This window comes from Formica exsecta, unplaced genomic scaffold, assembly GCF_003651465.1.
Source record: "Formica exsecta isolate Colony F162 unplaced genomic scaffold, ASM365146v1 scaffold37, whole genome shotgun sequence".
NCBI classification, from domain to species: domain Eukaryota; kingdom Metazoa; phylum Arthropoda; class Insecta; order Hymenoptera; family Formicidae; genus Formica; species Formica exsecta.
The window spans coordinates 1,767,231-1,788,228 of record NW_021850941.1 but is presented as its reverse complement, the minus strand read 5'-3'; the positions used below and the strand labels follow the sequence as shown (position 1 = coordinate 1,788,228).

Below are 20,998 nucleotides of genomic sequence, written 5' to 3'. Positions count from 1 at the left end.
CTCTCTCTCTCCCTCTCTCTCTTTCTGTCTCTCTCCCTCTCTCTCTTTCAGTTTCATTGTATATTATAAAAAAATTTTCCAGTAAAAATTGTCAATTTTACATATTCATTCAGGATAATTTCTTAATCCTTTTTCAATCGCAATGCATCAATCAAACAATTTAAATTAAATAAAAGGATAAAATATATTATTAGTATTTCTTTAATTTTGATACATAATTAAGTAAAAATGCTAATAAAAATGTATATAATATTAAAAATAAAACATTTTCGTAATATTAATCAATTTAAAAAAAAGTTACTCCATTTTCCGATTAGATAAAATTGCAATTTTTTTAGCAAGAAATAAGAGAAGCTATAACACAACTCCATCTTCATTTTTAATATAATGCTACTGTGTACATCAAAGAAATGCAACCTTAAAAGTCAATGCATACAGCTTCTACCATAATAAAAAATTCAATACCTATCGCACTGAAACGCGAACTATTGATCCTGCCGCATCTTTATTTTCTTTTCCGGAAATTGCCAGAAGACACCTTCATCATATAATTCCGGATAAACACTTCTTTTAAATAAATCAAGATAAAAAGAATCAAAAAATATCACTTACTTTCAACAAAAAAATAGGAGGAATAAACAATATTTTTTCTAAGAACTGCATAATATAAATAATATAAAAACTCAATTTTTGACGCTGCAAGCTCGATATAGTTGTACTTGTTATCATTTCAACAAATTTTGGATTTAATTGTAACAGTGAAAAAATTCTCAACCGTAAAAATATTTTTTTATCAGATAACAAACGGAATTTATAGTGACTCAAAAAATATAATAGTTTGACATATTACAATTCTAGTTTGACTAACCAGAATACGCGAATAAAGTTCTATTATATACTACTCGATAAAGGAGGTTTGATGAATCTATTTCTTCATTTTTCCTCGTTTCCTCCTAGGAATAATAACTTATCAGAAATAATATCATACTTTCGTCAATTAATCACACTCAAATTTGCCGATAATTTTCTAATTAATAAAGTGTTCGCAATGATACATATACATATAATAGAAATGTGCAAACGTAATATCGTTTCAAAAAGGATAGAAACATATCTGATACTTTTATCGCATATCAGATACTTTTCGGTCTCCATATACGGCTGTTTATTTCCTAACGATGTTAGCGCTTTGTGGAAGAACCTTTTTCCTTTACTCAAATACCTACTTGTGGTTGGCCGACAGGGAAGTTCAATTTAGTTTGATAGTTCGGAATACGTTTGAGCAAAACCATGATCATTATTGTTATCTCTATATACTGCACATTTAAAATCTTCAAATAGTTGCTTATATTATAAGGTCTCTTAAACAAATCACTTTTATTAGTGTTTTCAAACTCTTTTATTGTCGTAAAATATGTAAGTATGTAGCTATCGTTCAGAAACGTAATTTAGACTAAACAATCAAGCTTTACGAAATGGAACATCAATTTGTCAAGAGTATCTCAACAAATTATATATCTTTCGTACTTTCTTATTTTCTTCGCAGAGAGCAGCGTAATTATTATTTCTCGATTCGATTGCCGTTTCATTCGATCAAAAATGCGGAGATATATATGTATATTGACGAATGACATTGATATATGGTTACGAAAGTGTCTGCCACATCGATCATGCGTATCCTACAAAGGAAAATGGTAACCCAAAAAAAAAGAGCATCGCATTGTCAGCTGGCAAAAAATGTATGAAACAGACGGAAATGTCGACAGTAGAGAAGGCTGGAAAAAATGAGCGAAATTGGCACTCGAATCACGTTACGGAGTAGCCGTTCTAACGGGATATTCCGACAAAATGATGGTAACAGCGATGGGTTGCGCCGGAATTAATGTTGGCTGTATCAATTTTACATCCATTTACGTAATTGGTGTGGTCGTTGTAGAACAGTTCGATGCCCGCTAAAGCTGCAAGCGATCCAAACGAATTTTATTTGCTGCAAAAAAAAAAGGAAAAAATATCTTTAATTATTCATACATGCGGGTTTCCAAAAACGATTAGCGTTGCTTCATGCAATTAGTAATGTTCAAAAGAACATCACATTTGCTCGAATGTCTCTTAACAATTCCGATGCTTTTATTACATGTAGTGTACTGTAACTCTTAACAAGATGTGTCTTTTAGATCTCTCCTCAATGCTTGAATTTCGCTCCTCTCCTTCTCATTTAGTTTTCATATAAAATAAATAAATATAATTAAAGAAAAAATTAAGATGTATTCGAATTTTAATGTAATTTTTTATCTTTCTTTTAATTTAATCTTCCATTAATTTTATGTTCCTTAGACATAATTAATAAAAATAATGAATATGTAAAGAATTATTTTTTTAAAATCTATGAAAGAGAAATAAGAAATAAAAGTTTGAAAAAATCTTCAAAACAATTATGATAACGATATATGATTACGATATTTTTACATAGATACGATAGTTTATCAAACTAAAACTACATTGAAAGGATACATGTTTAAACATTTTTTTATTATATAGACAGATAATATCTTTTGTCAGCTAGGCAATGAAAAAATATTTGCAATTTTTAACAAGAAAAAGGTTAGATAAAAATATTCTTCGGTCAATAACTTATACGGAATATCGAAGACGTCAACGAGATTTATTTCCCAAGTCGCCAGATTTACCGACAAAGAATGTGCTCTCCAATGGCATTCATCGTTCAGGAATCTGTACTAAATAGTTATCAATAGCAAAATAATTTATAGCTGATGTAAAAGCAAATGGATTTTAAAATAGAAAATTATAAGATAATAAAAACAAAAATTATATTTGAAGTGAAAGCGAAAGAGAGGTTAAAATCACAGTAAGTTTTAAAAAAAACGCTCTTACAAAGTAAAGATATCCAAATAATTTGTGTGTGTTAAGAGTAACATTAAAAATATTCACAATTTTATAATATTAGACATACGATTATTTTTTAATTCTAATATTGTTATCATTCAATTACTCGATTATTCTTATTAAGAATATGAAAGTGCTATATTGAAAATTCGAAAGCTGATATCAGTGATACAAAAATCGTGAAAAATTAGAAGATAACTTTTAGGTCAACATATCGCAGAGGTGTAATATTAAATATTGATCTCTTTTCCAACCGTTGAAAAAATGTATTCCATTTCCAAACCAATTTTTCAGGAATCGTGTATCTGCTTGTCACTTTTAGCACTAACAATCCAGACTAAAGGAAAAGGATGTAACGGGAACGAAAAATGATGAGACGAGAGATATGGAGAAGCTACTACTCGTTTATGGGACTATAAAGCGAGTAACACAAATTTCATGACAAGAAGAGATCAAGTAGAAAGATCAGCCGATCGATTTATATAAAGACGATCACGTGTAATGCAAAGTATCGCTATTGACATCCCTGTTCGAATACTTCCCTTTCTGTACGTGTGTATAAAACCATTTTAAATTTTATGTCGCGTGCGCGCAGAAAAAAAAAACGTTCCAACTAAGAGAATACACTCATCTGTTTTTACCTGGAACTCGCACATAACCCTTTTTGTTAATAACAGTGCATGCGAAACAGCAAGTGGATTTTAAAAGCTCTTACCACGCTCTGTCCCGAAGTGATGTAACTTTCATATCTCTATAGTACTTAACTAATGTCATTCCCGCTGTCGATCATCACAAACTTTGCTTTTAACTCTTTTCGCTTCAAGTAAACATAAACAGAGAAATATTAACGCCGTTGATAAAATATAACTGAATATTTTAAATGTAAAAAATTACAGTTTTTAAATCGAATCATCACTAACTATTCGTTGATTGTTGTTACAACTATATCGTTTTTAAAAAACGATATTCTTTTATATAGAATGCAATTGTATTATTAGACGTAGCTCTTTAATCCAGGAACTTATCAAGCACCTCTCGTCGAAACGGCCAATAACAATGTGCTGAATGAAGGAATCAGTTTACATTTTTGCAGTAAAAAGCGGATGAATTGGGTCGGATGCCGTCTGTTTTAAGGAAACAAAGCGAACAAAGTGGACTATGCTAAAATGCGAGATATAATCAGCTTGACCGGCGTACCGTGCAGAGATGAAAGGCAATCTTGCAAAAAATACCAACATCAAATTAGTAAAAAGATACAACGAGAAATTTTGTTTCTTTTTTGTGGAAAATCTCAATTAAATTATAATTATGATAAAATCAACAAAAATATAATTTGAACGAAATATTAAAGATTAAATAATAATATAATCGAGAAAAATTCAATTACCGATGTTTCTTAAACACATTGAAACTTTAAATGCAATGTATATATACCTATATTACGATTTGCGCATCGGAATACAAACATAATTCTTAAAAAATTGTCTTAAAGTTATTTTTAATTATATGTGTATGTGTGTGTGTTTATATGTGTATGTTATTACTCATAATCGGATTTGTTAAATCGAGCTTTATCTTTGTGAATAAAATAGAGAGAGAGAGAGAGAGAGAGGGTGAGAGAGCAGGGAATACTTTCACAAACTATTAAACACAGACAGACTTTTATTTGATTCCTTACGATGTACTTAGCCTGGACGATCCGATATTATCCTGCAACGTGTATTTCCACCGGTTTACGACTATAGTTATCTTGCTTAGTCAAGAACATAAAGGTGAAGCTCAACTAATCAAATGACATATACCGACAACATAAAATATTTCTCCATCATAAGATCATCGATTATACCGGAATCCTTCAAACAAACCGCATTGCGTATCTTAAACAGTCGGACTATTAAATAAAGTAAATATAAATTTAAAAAATACAATATCAGTTAGTAATATAAAAATAGAAATTTCCGCCTTCCCCAATATATTATTTCCTCTTTTCTTCAAAGAAGTATGGTAGAATCATAGTTAAATGTTAATAGAATCTCTTAATTATATGTCAACCGAAAGGCGCCGCGAAAGAATGCCATAAATTACTTTCAAAAGGTCGTAAACAAAAACGCGAGCGAGACATTTATGACGTTTATGACGCAGGAGATTTCCCTCGGTATCAATAATCGTATCTTAAAATTTACGATCCTATGTGACGATTAATCGTTGGTGGTCGTCCGTCATTCGTTTATCACTCCTCATGCGCGCAAATCGACGTAACTTCTATTCGTATTAATATCCAAGTTTGTATCACACGTATTTGACGCGACAGCATATTATTACGCCAATTTGTGGCCGAATAAAAGATAATTTGCTAAACAGAATGTTGGCATAATTTATGTAACATTCACAATACGTGCATATAACGTGCATAATGTTGGTAATTATGATACAAGAAGAAGTGACAAGTTTTAGCTCGCAAATTGAATTTGCAGATGTCACGAAAAGGTAGTACTGTTGAAATGACGCAAGAACCTCGTAAAATACGAAGCACAACTCTGGGAAATTGTGAAAAGACCAAAGTTATAGTTTAACTGCGACAGTTGACTAATGTATAGAGTTTTAAATGTACAATATATACGCGCGCGTATATACACACACACACAAACGTTTTTTTTAATAAATTAAATAAATTTTTATTAAATAAAAAGAAACTTTATAAGAGTTAAACTTCTTAGAAAATAGTTGCAAATATCAATTTTTTTTTTTTTTTTTAAAGAACCGACATTTTGACCCATTTATCAATTATCATAATTTATTATTTATAATAAATTGTGGAATTACCGACATCATTTTGGAGTGTATGATAAGAGAAACACTTTATTTCCAATATTAAAACATCCTATGGAACGCAAATTCGCTCTAATATCGATATAGCTATCGACACAACTCTAATAACAAGGGGATCTGGTAACAAGGAGAAAGCTATCATTCCCCCCTGTTTCTTTCAAACGCACTGCCGGAATACTGCAAAATGTTTTATTTTTCCATAGCAACTATCTCGATACTGCGAAATAAAGCGAATGCATAGGCAAACTTGCCTTTATGCACTTCCGCACAAATATTCTTTTTGACTGCCACTTGCATACGTTGATTTTCCAATTCAATATAACCAATGGCAACGAAGCGAATGTTTCATAACTGGCTTTGCTTCGAGTGACTTCACACTCAAATGCCAGGATTAAACTGAAACAGTAACTTTGTGTCCAGTACTATTCGCTTTTGGATGCTTTGACTTGCAGAGGTACAGAGAGGTCGATCCATAAACTAACTTCTCGTAATTGTAATTAAACAATTTCAATTTATGTTCTGCAGAGCATATCAGAAGTCATGAGTTTGAAATCGGTTTACCCATTGTGAATATTCATTAGATATTGTGTTTTTTGGCAAATATTTTGAGGTTTCATTTATAATTACGTTTTAATATAAAATTCTATAGTAAAATAATATTTTAGAATTAATTGTAGAGATAAAAATTGTTCCTTTTTTTAAATATATGTATCTATAGAGCATAATTCAACAAGATTTCCTAATTTTTAAATCCTTGGAATTCCCAAGAAATTGCATAAACTAAATATTATGATATTAAAATAGAGATCAATTATCTTCACTTTGATTGATAATATCTGTGATTTAGAAAGAAAATATAGTACATCTCTCTAAAAATTTATGTTATTTCATTTACATATATACGTGACATGTATTCTCGCGATTTGTTCCGTCAATTAAATTCATAATTCGATAATAATCACCGAATGTAATAAAAGACAAATATGCTACCGAAATGTCATATAACAAATATCCACTACGTGCTATTCATACCTAGAACAAAATATACATCTGAACTGGTTTTCGATGTAAAATTATCCAATCTGGTTCGAATCTCGCCTGTTGTCTTTGTATATCAATCTTTATGGCTCCCAAAGGAGTCTTGGAAAAGAACTCCCCAATATAAAATCGATATTTTCATTTTTTCATTACATATGATTCACGCTGTATTGAACTTCTTGTCTATATTTCGTTTGCTATAGAAACCGTTATCGTAAGATTTCATTTTTCTTATAAATGCAAATCTTTTCTTTTTTTTTTTTACAATATCAATATCAGTATTTTGATATCGAATTAGGTATAAATCAAATGTAAAATTTTTGTAATTCTGATTTATCATCTGTTTCTAAGCACTTTCTAGCAAAATAGATTGTTATAGATATTTGTTGTCCTAACTTCTATTTTGATGCATGCATATAGACTAGTTATAAAAGCGATATTGTGTACTTACATTTTATAGCAACAATACTCGTAAAAGAAAACGAAAAATTTTTATCACTTATATAAATATTGTTAAAATTATATAAAAACATAATTTACATATGTTTTACTTTAATTATCTCATTATTATATTATTCGTACATCCATTGTTAGTGTATTTTATATCTAATGCATTATATAATACAATCTAAATTGTGTGAATATATATAATACTACTTCTTAATACTATCATGTAATTCTGTATGCGTATATTTTCTTTCAAACGAGATTAATATATGCATATATTTTTAAACTGAAATACATTCAGCACTTCAATCTAGAATAATTTTATGTCCTTACATATTTTATCGTAGCTTCAATCAGTTTCACTGCATTTGTTTGCACAAAATGATTAAAATTATCACTTGTAGTTTTTTCGTAAAATAAAATTCAATATATACTTTACTTGATATGAAGGTATTGGCGCCGATATCGTGTAAAAATAAAAAGATTTTAAAAGATAATATATTAAATGCAGTTATAATTCACGTAAAAGAATAAAATAACTTTATACAGTTCGGATAAACATTCATCTCAATTCATGTCGCATTTAAGTTAATTTAATGGTGATTTCCTTGTCTCTGGAAAGAGGGAAATGGCAATATAACGAATCTTCTCCTACACGCATACGTGGAATGGAAGTGATAGGAATGGCAAGTATTTACTTCATTTTCTTTCTCTATTCCCAAAAGCAATCCTTCGTAGGAGACAGCATGATAAAGTATGCTATCGCGGTTGTCAGGATTGCTTTCTTATAAAAAATGCGTAATCTCCAATAATGATAAAAAGATATTAAACTCCACTCCACTCAAGAAAAATAACTTCATGTTATATCCAAAAGACAATCATATTACATTAATTTAATCGAGCAATGCTACTTTTATTCGTATCTGATATCAGCAAAATTAAGTATTACAATTTTTATCCCAGATACACATTTTTTCAAAACTTTCTAATGTGGTTAAAGAAATCATTGAATAACATTATCTTTACTAAGTACATTGATTAGTTCCATCATGAAATATATTTAGAATTTTTAAATATGTGATTGCTCTTGTCAGATGCACATCGTACAGATGTAACGAGCCTTCATCAATATCGATGATTTCAGGAATAATATGGTGTATTTCGATAATCAACTATGAGTCTGAGCAGGATACATAGCCGCCGGCTGGACCGCATAATTTAACTGCGCATAATATTCTATAGATATATATATATATATATATATTAATGATATATATTTACACAGATATCTATGAATTATTGCTGGTAAATAAAGAAAAGATAAAAAAATTATAGGAAAACTGCTATACATAATTATTGCCACCATATAAAAAATTCAATGTAAAGTAATGACAATAAATTATTGCATTAAAATTGTTCATTTTTTAATTTTTGATTATATGTGTGAAAATCATTAATCATTCTTTCAAAATACGTGAGTATATAGCAAATTAAAAAATATATGTAAATATCAAATAATATCACATCTATTATTAAATCAGTTAACTTTCCGGTGTAACACCTGCTAAATCTAATTAAACTTTCACTACAAAAGGTACAGTAGTTTAAAATCACGTACTTCAGGATTTTATGAAAACGTATTTCGCTATGCTCTTGTAGACAATATCGGTCGGTTTGTGGTCGCTTTGAAAAGAACAGAGATGGTGTTTGTGCCAATTTCCGTGCACAGATGCGTGTAATACGATTTCGTTCATGCTGTAAATAATCTTATCGGTGGCCGAGCAGGTGCAAGCAACTGCCAACTGAGTATGTACGACCGAATCGTCCTCTCTTGTCTAATTCCCGAGAAATCCATTTACCACATACGAGTTGCAGAATTATCGGACGTGATTGCAAAAAAATTACGGTTTGTCTGTCAACGCAGTTTCTGGTAGTGTTCTCCTAAAGTAATGCAATGTATCGATATTGTATCTATCAATTTTTTTTTTTGTCATCACGTATATAACTTCTACAGAAGAATCGCGTCATGTTTTGCAATTTCTCATTTGATTATGACGTTTCTTGCACTTGATGTCATTCCACGATGACATATCACTCCATGCCATTTCCGTCCATGATATAAATCGCAAAACCATTTACCTTTACTTTAAATCACGCTGGATCACTTTATAGATTTTCACGCTATTCGACAGAATTTAATGTCAACTATTGCCATTTTTTTATATCACTATATATATTCACTACTTATATCATTTTCGTACTAAATATTAAAAGATATATCGCGAAATATGTCGTATTGATTTTATTTAAAATGCAAAAAATTTAATTTTACTGTATGTACATTTTTAAAAAGAGATTTCATATTATATTTATATTAGGGCACACACACAAAATTCGCTTTAGGCTCATTAGCTTTGTTTAAAAAAAAAAAACGGTTACGTGAGGAGAAAATGCGGTAATGGAACGTTACGGGCTAATTATGACTGAATTCATGGAATACACCGACAGAATTTTAAGTGACTCAATTTTGCTGGTCTCCGATCTTTCATACTAATTCCAAAATCAAATCTGTTGCTTATGAATCTGTTGCGTATCACATCATCATTTCGCTACAACGATTAACCATTACAATAAAGTGGCTAACCCAAGTCTCGTGTGCGTTTATTACTATTAAGAAACTATTACAAAAATGTATATCTGTTTAGTCTATTAAAATTGCTGTGCATACATATACATGCATACATGCGCGCGCATACGCATGGCGATTGCTGTACATACATAGATACATAGGTCGATACTAATCGTTGATAACACACAAGAATATCGTAATTGCAAGCAGCAATGAGCAACACAATTATCGGACATCTCGATATTAATTTAGACTTAATGTTTGAAAGAGAAACAGAATTAAATTATAAATAAACATCATATTTCCTAATATCATACTTTGAACTAACGAAATAATAGTGAGTGAAATCACTTTATAAAACTTAATAAAGTGATAAAAATAAATTGAAAAAAGGCAAAACTAATTAATAAATAATTAATTAATAAAGTAAATTTGATGAATTAATTAGTGAAAGAAAAAATAAGTAAAATGGATTTGATTAATTAATAAAGTAAATTTGCTTTATAAAGTTTAAAATTATCTCTCCAAAACATTAAATGATATTAACAATAAGTAAATAATAACAAAAAAATAAGTAAAAAATAACATTACCTGACAAAGAATAAGACAAATACATGTGACAAAACGCGTTGATATATTCGCGACATTAATGGCCAAAGTTTAACCCTTTAGTTGCACAAGTATCCCACCTCGGTAGCCATTATACGCTTTTAGATTGACGTTGGTCATCAGCGAGCGACATTAAACTACATATAAAGTAGATAACGCGACGCTTGTGAATAGACATTCTAACAATAAGCACAACACAAAGCACTTGCACTTCAAAAGAAATTTCACTATAATATTTGACCATACATCAAGATTACGAACGATAACGAAAGTACCGAACCACTCTGAAGCGGTTGGTTATTAAGTTACTCTTGGCTTAAATGCTCATTTTACAGGAAGATGCTTACAATTTGTGCTAACGTCGCGATGCACTTAACATAATAGTATAACATAGACCACAGGATAGTAGCCTCAAGTTCTATTGATTTTAGAAATAAATATGTTATTGCATCTCGTTGGTAATTAAACGTCTGCGTAAATAAATTTTTTTATTTCGCACCTTTCACGAATGTCTTTATAGAAATGAAACAACGTATTTACCTGTAGAGTATGAAAAGACAATGATTATATGTTTTATACGTTACAATCAATATAATGTAGAAGAAAAAGATATGGTAGATAATTCACTAGAGACCCAGAGTGTTGTCTGTGGTGAAAAAGCAATTTGCCAAAGTGACATTTTCGGGGAAGTAAACACCACGATGCGAATTAAATCCGCCACGGTGGAACAAGTACTATATAATGAAAATTTCTGTAACCAACGTCCGGCTATAATTAAGTGCCACATCATGAGCAACGAAGCAACCAATCTCATGCCTCGCTGATAAAATCGTTATTCATTAAAAATCACGTGCAATTAAATAAAAATTCGATTGTTCAGTTTTCTTTAGAAATCACAGATAATATATGCTACGAATACAATGTACATTTTTTAATATCACGGCAATCTTCATTTTCTATGAAGATATATCATATACATCATAAAAGACCGTATCAATTACAATTACACCCTCTGGCAAGAATGTGTAATTAAATCTTAATAAACTGAGAAGAAAGACCATACATAATATTTATGTGTATATACCCGGCATTATGCATGTTTTTCATATTTATTTCTTATGATAAATCATCATAGATAATAATTCAAAAGCAAAAGAAATTTAGAATCAGATGATCCTTGCTTAATACACATTTCGTATTTATATAATTTTGAATATAAGCATAGAGAGCCCCTCTTTACTCTTTACGTTATTTCCTTTTCGCAACTCTATTGTATTTAACCGCATAATCTCTTCTCAAGAATCATAAAGCGATTTCAGTAAGAGAACGAGAAAGAGAGAGGGAGAGAGAGACGTACAATTTAATATTCTCGTCAAATAAGGGTGAAATAAGGATAATGGAATTAAAACTATTAATTTCTCGAGATATAACTGACAAATGAAAGTTAGATCACATAAATAGAATGCGATAATAATAGAATACAATAAGAAGTTGAAAAAAATTCGAAATCTAATCGCAGATATTTCATGACATTTTATTTCTATCTGACGTTTTATATTATGTTTTCATATACTCTCAAATTCTTAATAATAAATAAATTATAGATTAAAAATATTTTAGATATTGTGGCTCTCCTCCCTCCCCCTCATCCTCTCTCTCTCTCTCTATCCGTATGATTTGTTTAACGTTTTCAGATATCTCGCGGGAATGTCTCGATGCGTAATATCAGCGATCTCCTGGCTCCTAGCTCTATCTTTGTGCCGTACGAAGCTTTTAAAAGATCTTTTAGATATGTTACCGCTGAGCTTTGGAACGAGATCTCGTTCGAGATTCGCACAGCTTCCATTCTTAATGATTTCAAATCTAGATTCTTCAATTATCTGCTTCGCGATAGCAGATGAACATTCGGTTTTTACACGCAAACTTAACCATTCGACTCCATTTTGCGTTTCCTGACTTTGCAAACCTGCTTATGCATATAGGGACTCACACACACGTACACAAATACATACTTACACATACATGCAATACAATATCTTATGTACTCTATTTCATATATATATTTACTATTTTTATTTTATTTTTCTTTATATTTCTCTAATCTATTATCTTTTATTTCTTATGGCTTATATGTATAAGGTGCCTAGCGCTTTAGGAGATGTCATTCATTCATTCATTCATTCGTTCATTCTCTCTCTCTCTCTCTCTCTCTCTTTTTCACCTCTTTCTCTCTCTTTCTCTCTCTCTCTCTCTCTCTCTCTCTCTCTCTCTCTCTCTCTCTCTCTCTCTCTCTCTTTCTCTCTGTCCTTTGACACGTTATGGCATAAAAATCATGTGTGCCCAGAAAATAGCATAACAATACTGTAACTGTAACTTATAACTATGATCATAATTCGTGTGGTACCATCATTGTTCAACTGCTATGCTAACGATCGATTTTTATCGATACCCGAGAACCATGGTTTATCTGTACAGAAAATCCTGTTTATATTCGAAGCACGATTCTACAGCGTCGTATCCTGCGTGTGTTGCTGAAGGCACTTTAATAAAAACCATATCGAGAAAAATCCAAAGAGCCCTTTCGCACACTCAAATAGACGTGCAAATATACGTGCGCGCGAATATATATATTTTGTACATGGCATACGGAGATCGTTCAGATAAAGAATTTCATTATCAGGTTAAACAAATGCGTCTCGTAATTGATCGAGATACTCCTGATATCAGTTGCTCCTCTTCCCTCGCGGAATGAAAGAGCTAGTTACGAACTCTTCTGCTTTCGCACGAAATTAATTTCGCAGCAGACTTCAACATCCTTACCGTACATTTTTCTGGTAAGAGCAATTTAGCACCTCCTCTGTTCAAATAATACGTATCGCTTCTTGCTGGGAAGCAATCAAAATCTCTAGTTATTGACAAGAAAAAATTTCCCTTTCGAATTTCGCGTTCGAATTAATTGTTCATAGATAAAAACAGCAAATATTTCATAATATAACGCAATATTAACAACTACAGGTTCGTAAATATAAAGAATTTAACGCGCGGTAGTGCATTACGTAAAAGCACTTACGTCCAAGTGTTACGATACCCATTGGACGTGCAATCTCGAGTCACGTAAATTGCCACGAGGTTTTCCACTTTATTCATTTAATTGCGCACAATTCATGCGCGCAATTAAAAAACAGATAATAATTATGTTACGCGATATCAGTGCGTATTTCTCTTCGCAAAATAGCACATAAAATTCTAAAGAAAAATATATTTTTGCGGTATTGATAAAAAAAGATACACTTAATTAATGCGTACAAATTTCTTATCTTATCTTTGATGCAATAATATATCTTCGATTTTATTCATATATTACGAATAGATCATTATTTCACGTAATTTGTATATTTGCAAAAATTATAAGACTAATTTTTTATCAATTAACTTTCGATGTATAATTCGGCGAAAATTGATTGAGAAATATCCGGGTAACAAAATCGACAAGAAACTTTAGAAGCAATTACAACATTTACGAAGTACGCTCGCTGAAAATAATAGAGAGATATCGTTCGAAATCCAATAACGTTCTTCCATAATACACACAATCGTTGCCGGATCCTAAATGATGAAAATTGTTAATCAAACAATACGGAAACTTCATGATAGAATTAGATTTTATCTCCAGAAATGGAATTTCATCAATGATCAAACAAATCATTCATCTTGTATTAAAAGCATTGGATTAGAGATGTAAAACCCAATGCTTTTCTAATAACTTCGTAGCTATCAATGATCATCAATAGCCAACAATGGTCTATAAGCTCATTATCAAAAATCTAACTATATCTTATTACTATGAGATTACGCTTTTCTAAAAATTCACATTTTTTAAAAAATCTCTTATATTTAAAATCTTTCATAAAATTATATAGATAATCAAAACTAAACAAAAGATATTACGTCAATTATTTTCAAATTAAATAGGATACGAAATATTTGAGAACAAACATTTGACAATCAAGATCACATCTTTTCACAGTAATAACAGCATCACAATGATTGATCTTTACTAAACAATTTTAAAAACTCAATTTACTGACGATGGGATCAACGATGAATTACACAAAATTTATTTTAATTTTCTTTAATTTTTCTGTGAGATCAAATTCTTATTTAAAAAACATACTCATTTAATTGGAAATTTAGCAAATTTATTTTATATGTGCGTTTTTTTGTCGACGAGATAGTTTATTATAAATGAACTAAAAAAATTATTTCCTCTTTTATCAAGTTTGGCAGCGAGAAATCAGCGACTTAATAATTCTCGTATTCTCTTACGCCAAAATCCTCCAAAGTTATAAGGAAAAATTTGGCAAGCATGACTGCGCGCTACATCTACGAGAACAAAGCTTATTAAAATTTACAAATTTTCGTTTTAAGAAACACTTACTTCTTTCTAACTATTTTTCTCTTTAACTTTCTGGTTAAGTTCATCAAAGCACGAGATAGTAATAATCGTACAAGTTTTACAAAAATCTAATAAAACGAAAGATAGAACGCAAAATAATTAATATTATTTAGAAATTTATAGAAAATGATTTTTTCCATATCTTACCCCCATTTTTATGAGCTTATGTTCTCGAAAATAAAATAAAATCTGTAAATTGATCATTTAAAGATTGCGCCAAAAATATACTATACAAAGAAAGAGGAAGTATTAATTAGAATTATTAGTTAGAATTATTTCTTCTATAAATAACAAAAGTAAACATGAATCAGATATGTACTCTGTTTCTCATATTTTTATAGATCTATATTTTTAGCCGCGCTTTCGCTAACCATAACTGATATCAAGATGCTGGACACGTTTCGATCTTGCATCAAACTTTAGTTCCATTGATTATATGTATCTAGAAAGAATAAGTATATTTTTTCTTCCACACATAGCAATTTCATTCAAGATAAACATTCACATTTACAGAACTTGAGAAGAATAATTTCAACAAACCACATTTTCTCATTTGCAAGTAAACACATCTTACTGTAAAAACTCCAATAATTATAATAGTCGTTCTGTTATTTTTCGCATTAGCGTAATGCACAAAATATGTTCAAAACACCCAATATGAAAATATAGCGTATTAAAACTTCAAAATGCTTTTATCAACCACATTGTTGCTGTATTCGAGCCATAATAAAATTATTTACCAGATAGAATAACAAAAATAAAAAACGTAAAAATAATAATAGAATAGAGGAGATATTAATCCACGGTAATCATTGAAAAATACAAACTGCAGAAAATATAGTGATATTTTATATATATGAATAAATAACATTTATCAAAGAAAATGCAAATTGTATATCTATATAATGTAAAATAAATAAAAAATAGTATAATCAAAAGTAAAAAAATCGTCAATTATTTTCAAATTAAATAGGATACGAAATATTTGAGAACAAACATTTGACAATCAAGATCACATCTTTTCACAGTAATAACAGCATCACAATGATTGATCTTTACTAAACAATTTTAAAAACTCAATTTACTGACGATGGGATCAACGATGAATTACACACAATTTATTTTAATTTCCTTTAATTTTTCTGTGAGATCAAATTCTTATTTAAAAAACATACTCATTTAATTGGAAATTTAGCAAATTTATTTTATATGTGCGTTTTTTTGTCGACGAGATAGTTTATTATAAATGAACTAAAAAAATTATTTCCTCTTTTATCAAGTTTGGCAGCGAGAAATCAGCGACTTAATAATTCTCGTATTCTCTTACGCCAAAATCCTCCAAAGTTATAAGGAAAAATTTGGCAAGCATGACTGCGCGCTACATCTACGAGAACAAAGCTTATTAAAATTTACAAATTTTCGTTTTAAGAGACACTTACTTCTTTCTAACTATTTTTCTCTTTAACTTTCTGGTTAAGTTCATCAAAGCACGAGATAGTAATAATCGTACAAGTTTTACAAAAATCTAATAAAACGAAAGATAGAACGCAAAATAATTAATATTATTTAGAAATTTATAGAAAATGATTTTTTCCATATCTTACCCCCATTTTTATGAGCTTATGTTCTCGAAAATAAAATAAAATCTGTAAATTGATCATTTAAAGATTGCGCCAAAAATATACTATACAAAGAAAGAGGAAGTATTAATTAGAATTATTAGTTAGAATTATTTCTTCTATAAATAACAAAAGTAAACATGAATCAGATATGTACTCTGTTTCTCATATTTTTATAGATCTATATTTTTAGCCGCGCTTTCGCTAACCATAACTGATATCAAGATGCTGGACACGTTTCGATCTTGCATCAAACTTTAGTTCCATTGATTATATGTATCTAGAAAGAATAAGTATATTTTTTCTTCCACACATAGCAATTTCATTCAAGATAAACATTCACATTTACAGAACTTGAGAAGAATAATTTCAACAAACCACATTTTCTCATTTGCAAGTAAACACATCTTACTGTAAAAACTCCAATAATTATAATAGTCGTTCTGTTATTTTTCGCATTAGCGTAATGCACAAAATATGTTCAAAACACCCAATATGAAAATATAGCGTATTAAAACTTCAAAATGCTTTTATCAACCACATTGTTGCTGTATTCGAGCCATAATAAAATTATTTACCAGATAGAATAACAAAAATAAAAAACGTAAATATAATAATAGAATAGAGGAGATATTAATCCACGGTAATCATTGAAAAATACAAACTGCAGAAAATATAGTGATATTTTATATATATGAATAAATAACATTTATCAAAGAAAATGCAAATTGTATATCTATATAATGTAAAATAAATAAAAAATAGTATAATCAAAAGTAAAAAAATCGATTATAATTAAAACCATGCTACATTTTAATATTAGGTATTAAATTATTAAATAAACAATTATTAGCAATGTTTCTTATTACATATAACATAAGCGATGTTACATGTTTATCATATTAATATTGTTATTAATTATTATATTATTAATATAGTTATATATAGTTACTAATATAGTTATTTCAAATATGATTGTATTGCTTATAAATCTTCTTATCAATTAAATAATTTTATTTCAATTAGATAATCTTATTATATTTGACTAAAAGACAAAAATAGAAAGTATAGAAGTTTATGTACTAGTAGTAATAGGTATGGACGGGAACATTATAAAAGGCGCCGCTGTGATTAACGTTTCATAAAGTCACGTAGCGCTCGTCTTCAGATAGAAAAGAGTATTGCGCCGATTTTAATCAACAACGAAAGAAAAACGAGTGCAAAGTCAAAATGTAACAACAGATAGACAGCACTATACAGATAAGCAAGTGACGCATCGGTGATTAAAAACAGCCACATTATTGCCGCCGTATTGATGTTTCGCAAATCTAGCACAAAGAAGCCTTCAATAATCTAAGGAAAACAATATTAAAACTACTAAAAAATATTTAAAAATATTAAAAAATAAAAAAGGGAAATAAAAATAATGTAATAGGTATAACGCAATTTTGAGCCGAAAGGACATTTAAAAACTAAATTTAGAAATCTTTAAAACAATTATAAATGTATCCTTCAATATACTTTTCATTATTTCTAGTGTACCTTCTTGCGTCTTCTCCATCAGCTGGACGTTGCGTTATCGTTGTTTCCTTAATTCCGTGTCTTCACGTGTCATTTCTTTCATAACAGCTTCAATGTTACAATGCGAATTCGAACGTACAAAGTTTTGCAAATCCGGTCGTTCCGCAGGATGCATTCCTTGTCATTTTTTTTCTGCATCGCCGCAAGCGTCAAAACGTAAATATAATAATAGAATAGAGGAGATATTAATCCACGGTAATCATTGAAAAATACAAACTGCAGAAAATATAGTGATATTTTATATATATGAATAAATAACATTTATCAAAGAAAATGCAAATTGTATATCTATATAATGTAAAATAAATAAAAAATAGTATAATCAAAAGTAAAAAAAATCGATTATAATTAAAACCATGCTACATTTTAATATTAGGTATTAAATTATTAAATAAACAATTATTAGCAATGTTTCTTATTACATATAACATAAGCGATGTTACATGTTTATCATATTAATATTGTTATTAATTATTATATTATTAATATAGTTATATATAGTTACTAATATAGTTATTTCAAATATGATTGTATTGCTTATAAATCTTCTTATCAATTAAATAATTTTATTTCAATTAGATAATCTTATTATATTTGACTAAAAGACAAAAATAGAAAGTATAGAAGTTTATGTACTAGTAGTAATAGGTATGGACGGGAACATTATAAAAGGCGCCGCTGTGATTAACGTTTCATAAAGTCACGTAGCGCTCGTCTTCAGATAGAAAAGAGTATTGCGCCGATTTTAATCAACAACGAAAGAAAAACGAGTGCAAAGTCAAAATGTAACAACAGATAGACAGCACTATACAGATAAGCAAGTGACGCATCGGTGATTAAAAACAGCCACATTATTGCCGCCGTATTGATGTTTCGCAAATCTAGCACAAAGAAGCCTTCAATAATCTAAGGAAAACAATATTAAAACTACTAAAAAATATTTAAAAATATTAAAAAATAAAAAAGGGAAATAAAAATAATGTAATAGGTATAACGCAATTTTGAGCCGAAAGGACATTTAAAAACTAAATTTAGAAATCTTTAAAACAATTATAAATGTATCCTTCAATATACTTTTCATTATTTCTAGTGTACCTTCTTGCGTCTTCTCCATCAGCTGGACGTTGCGTTATCGTTGTTTCCTTAATTCCGTGTCTTCACGTGTCATTTCTTTCATAACAGCTTCAATGTTACAATGCGAATTCGAACGTACAAAGTTTTGCAAATCCGGTCGTTCCGCAGGATGCATTCCTTGTCATTTTTTTTCTGCATCGCCGCAAGCGTCAAAAGAGCGAATCGTAACGAATCAATCGAAAATCCATGGCAAAGTTACGAAAACGGATTGCGGCGCATATTTCCATACAGATTGGTCCACGCGTTCCTCAACTAGATTGCTTGATTTTTTTCGGACGACGCCAGACAGCGTAAAATAACATTCGTCAGCGTAATTTAATTACTTTAATTTAATTACTGACGACAAGAAACCACGGTACGACGATATACAATCTCTCGTACAGCAGTTTTATAAAGTCACAAAAGACAGCCGGCTTTCGCATTGAAAATTGCAAGTGAAATCAAATTGCAGTGAAAAGAGCCAGTAAGAGTGATAGTCAAGGGAAGCCGTTTATTCACAATCGCAAACTCGTGCAACCGTAATTAACACAGAAATTGCAAGAATCGGCAATTCACCGGTTGTCTTGGTAACGGCTCGCGCTCTGTCTTTATTACTGTGGATCGTTGGAATCACAGGGAAACTTGGATAATTTTGAAATTGATGTAGATCAGCCAGATTGGAGCGGTAAGGCATTAAGGTTGAACAGGTATATCGACCATCTGCCTCAGCGAACGTATAAAGGCGGATTACCAGAGGCGATGGATGCATTCCCTGAGACCAACGTAGATAAAAGCACGCGCACATTTGTCTTCGTATTCAATTTATTGAAGTTCTTTCCTAATGAGAAATATCGGGTAACGGTAAATTGCAAAACGACAATACAAGGGAAAGAAATAAATAAGTATATATATATATATATATATATATACGTGTGTGTGTGTGTGTGTACGTGCGTGCGTGCGTGCGGGCGTACATATGTGTGTGTATGTGTTTAAACTAATATATAGCTTCCAAAAAATCGAACTATACAGTAACGTTTTTTCTTTATTTCAATTATCTCTCTATTTCAAATATGCATTAGAACAAAAATATAAGAATTCTCTGTTAACAATAAGCACATATATATATTTTTTAAACTCATAAACATTTTAAATCTGTAGAAAGTAATAAAAAAAAAGAAAAGTTGCACATTTTGTGTGTATATATATATATATATTATATCATCCTATAACATTTATATTAGATATTAAATTTTATATATTTCAAAATGGAAATCAATTTTTGACACGGAAAAAATAGACGCGACATTTAACGATAAATCAACAGCAATATTCTTCATTATTTGGTCGAAACGATTCGGTTCCCTATCGCAAAACCATATATTTTCCTTTCATCAATAGAATCCTCTCATAGTATCGTTTGATGAAAGTATAGCCAAAACCAGGCCAGATATTACCGTTTTACCGGCTACAATTATCAGCCGGGACATGCCGTTAACGAGAAAAGCCTTTCAAAGGCAACACAGAGTTTCGATTAAACTTTGTAGGAGCGCTCTTCGACAAAAGAAAAAAAAGACATGTATTTTTCTCGATACGCTAAGAAACTTACTTACTATCCGTTTCGGTAAAAAAACCGATTGAAAAATTTTCTCTTTGACTTTTCATTTGCAACAAATTTCTGATAGTATCTGGTATCTTTCTTATCTTACGATATTATTGATATCGCTAATAAGATTATCAGTAATATCGATATATTAATGTATGTGTATATAT

General features: G+C 30.0%; 1 protein-coding gene across 1 annotated transcript in view; it reads left to right on the top strand.

Moving 5' to 3' along the window:
* The window catches only part of LOC115239258, a 165,013-nt gene that overhangs the window by 50,093 nt on the left and 93,922 nt on the right, over window positions 1–20,998 (top strand). The gene's annotated exons all lie outside the window — the stretch shown is intronic.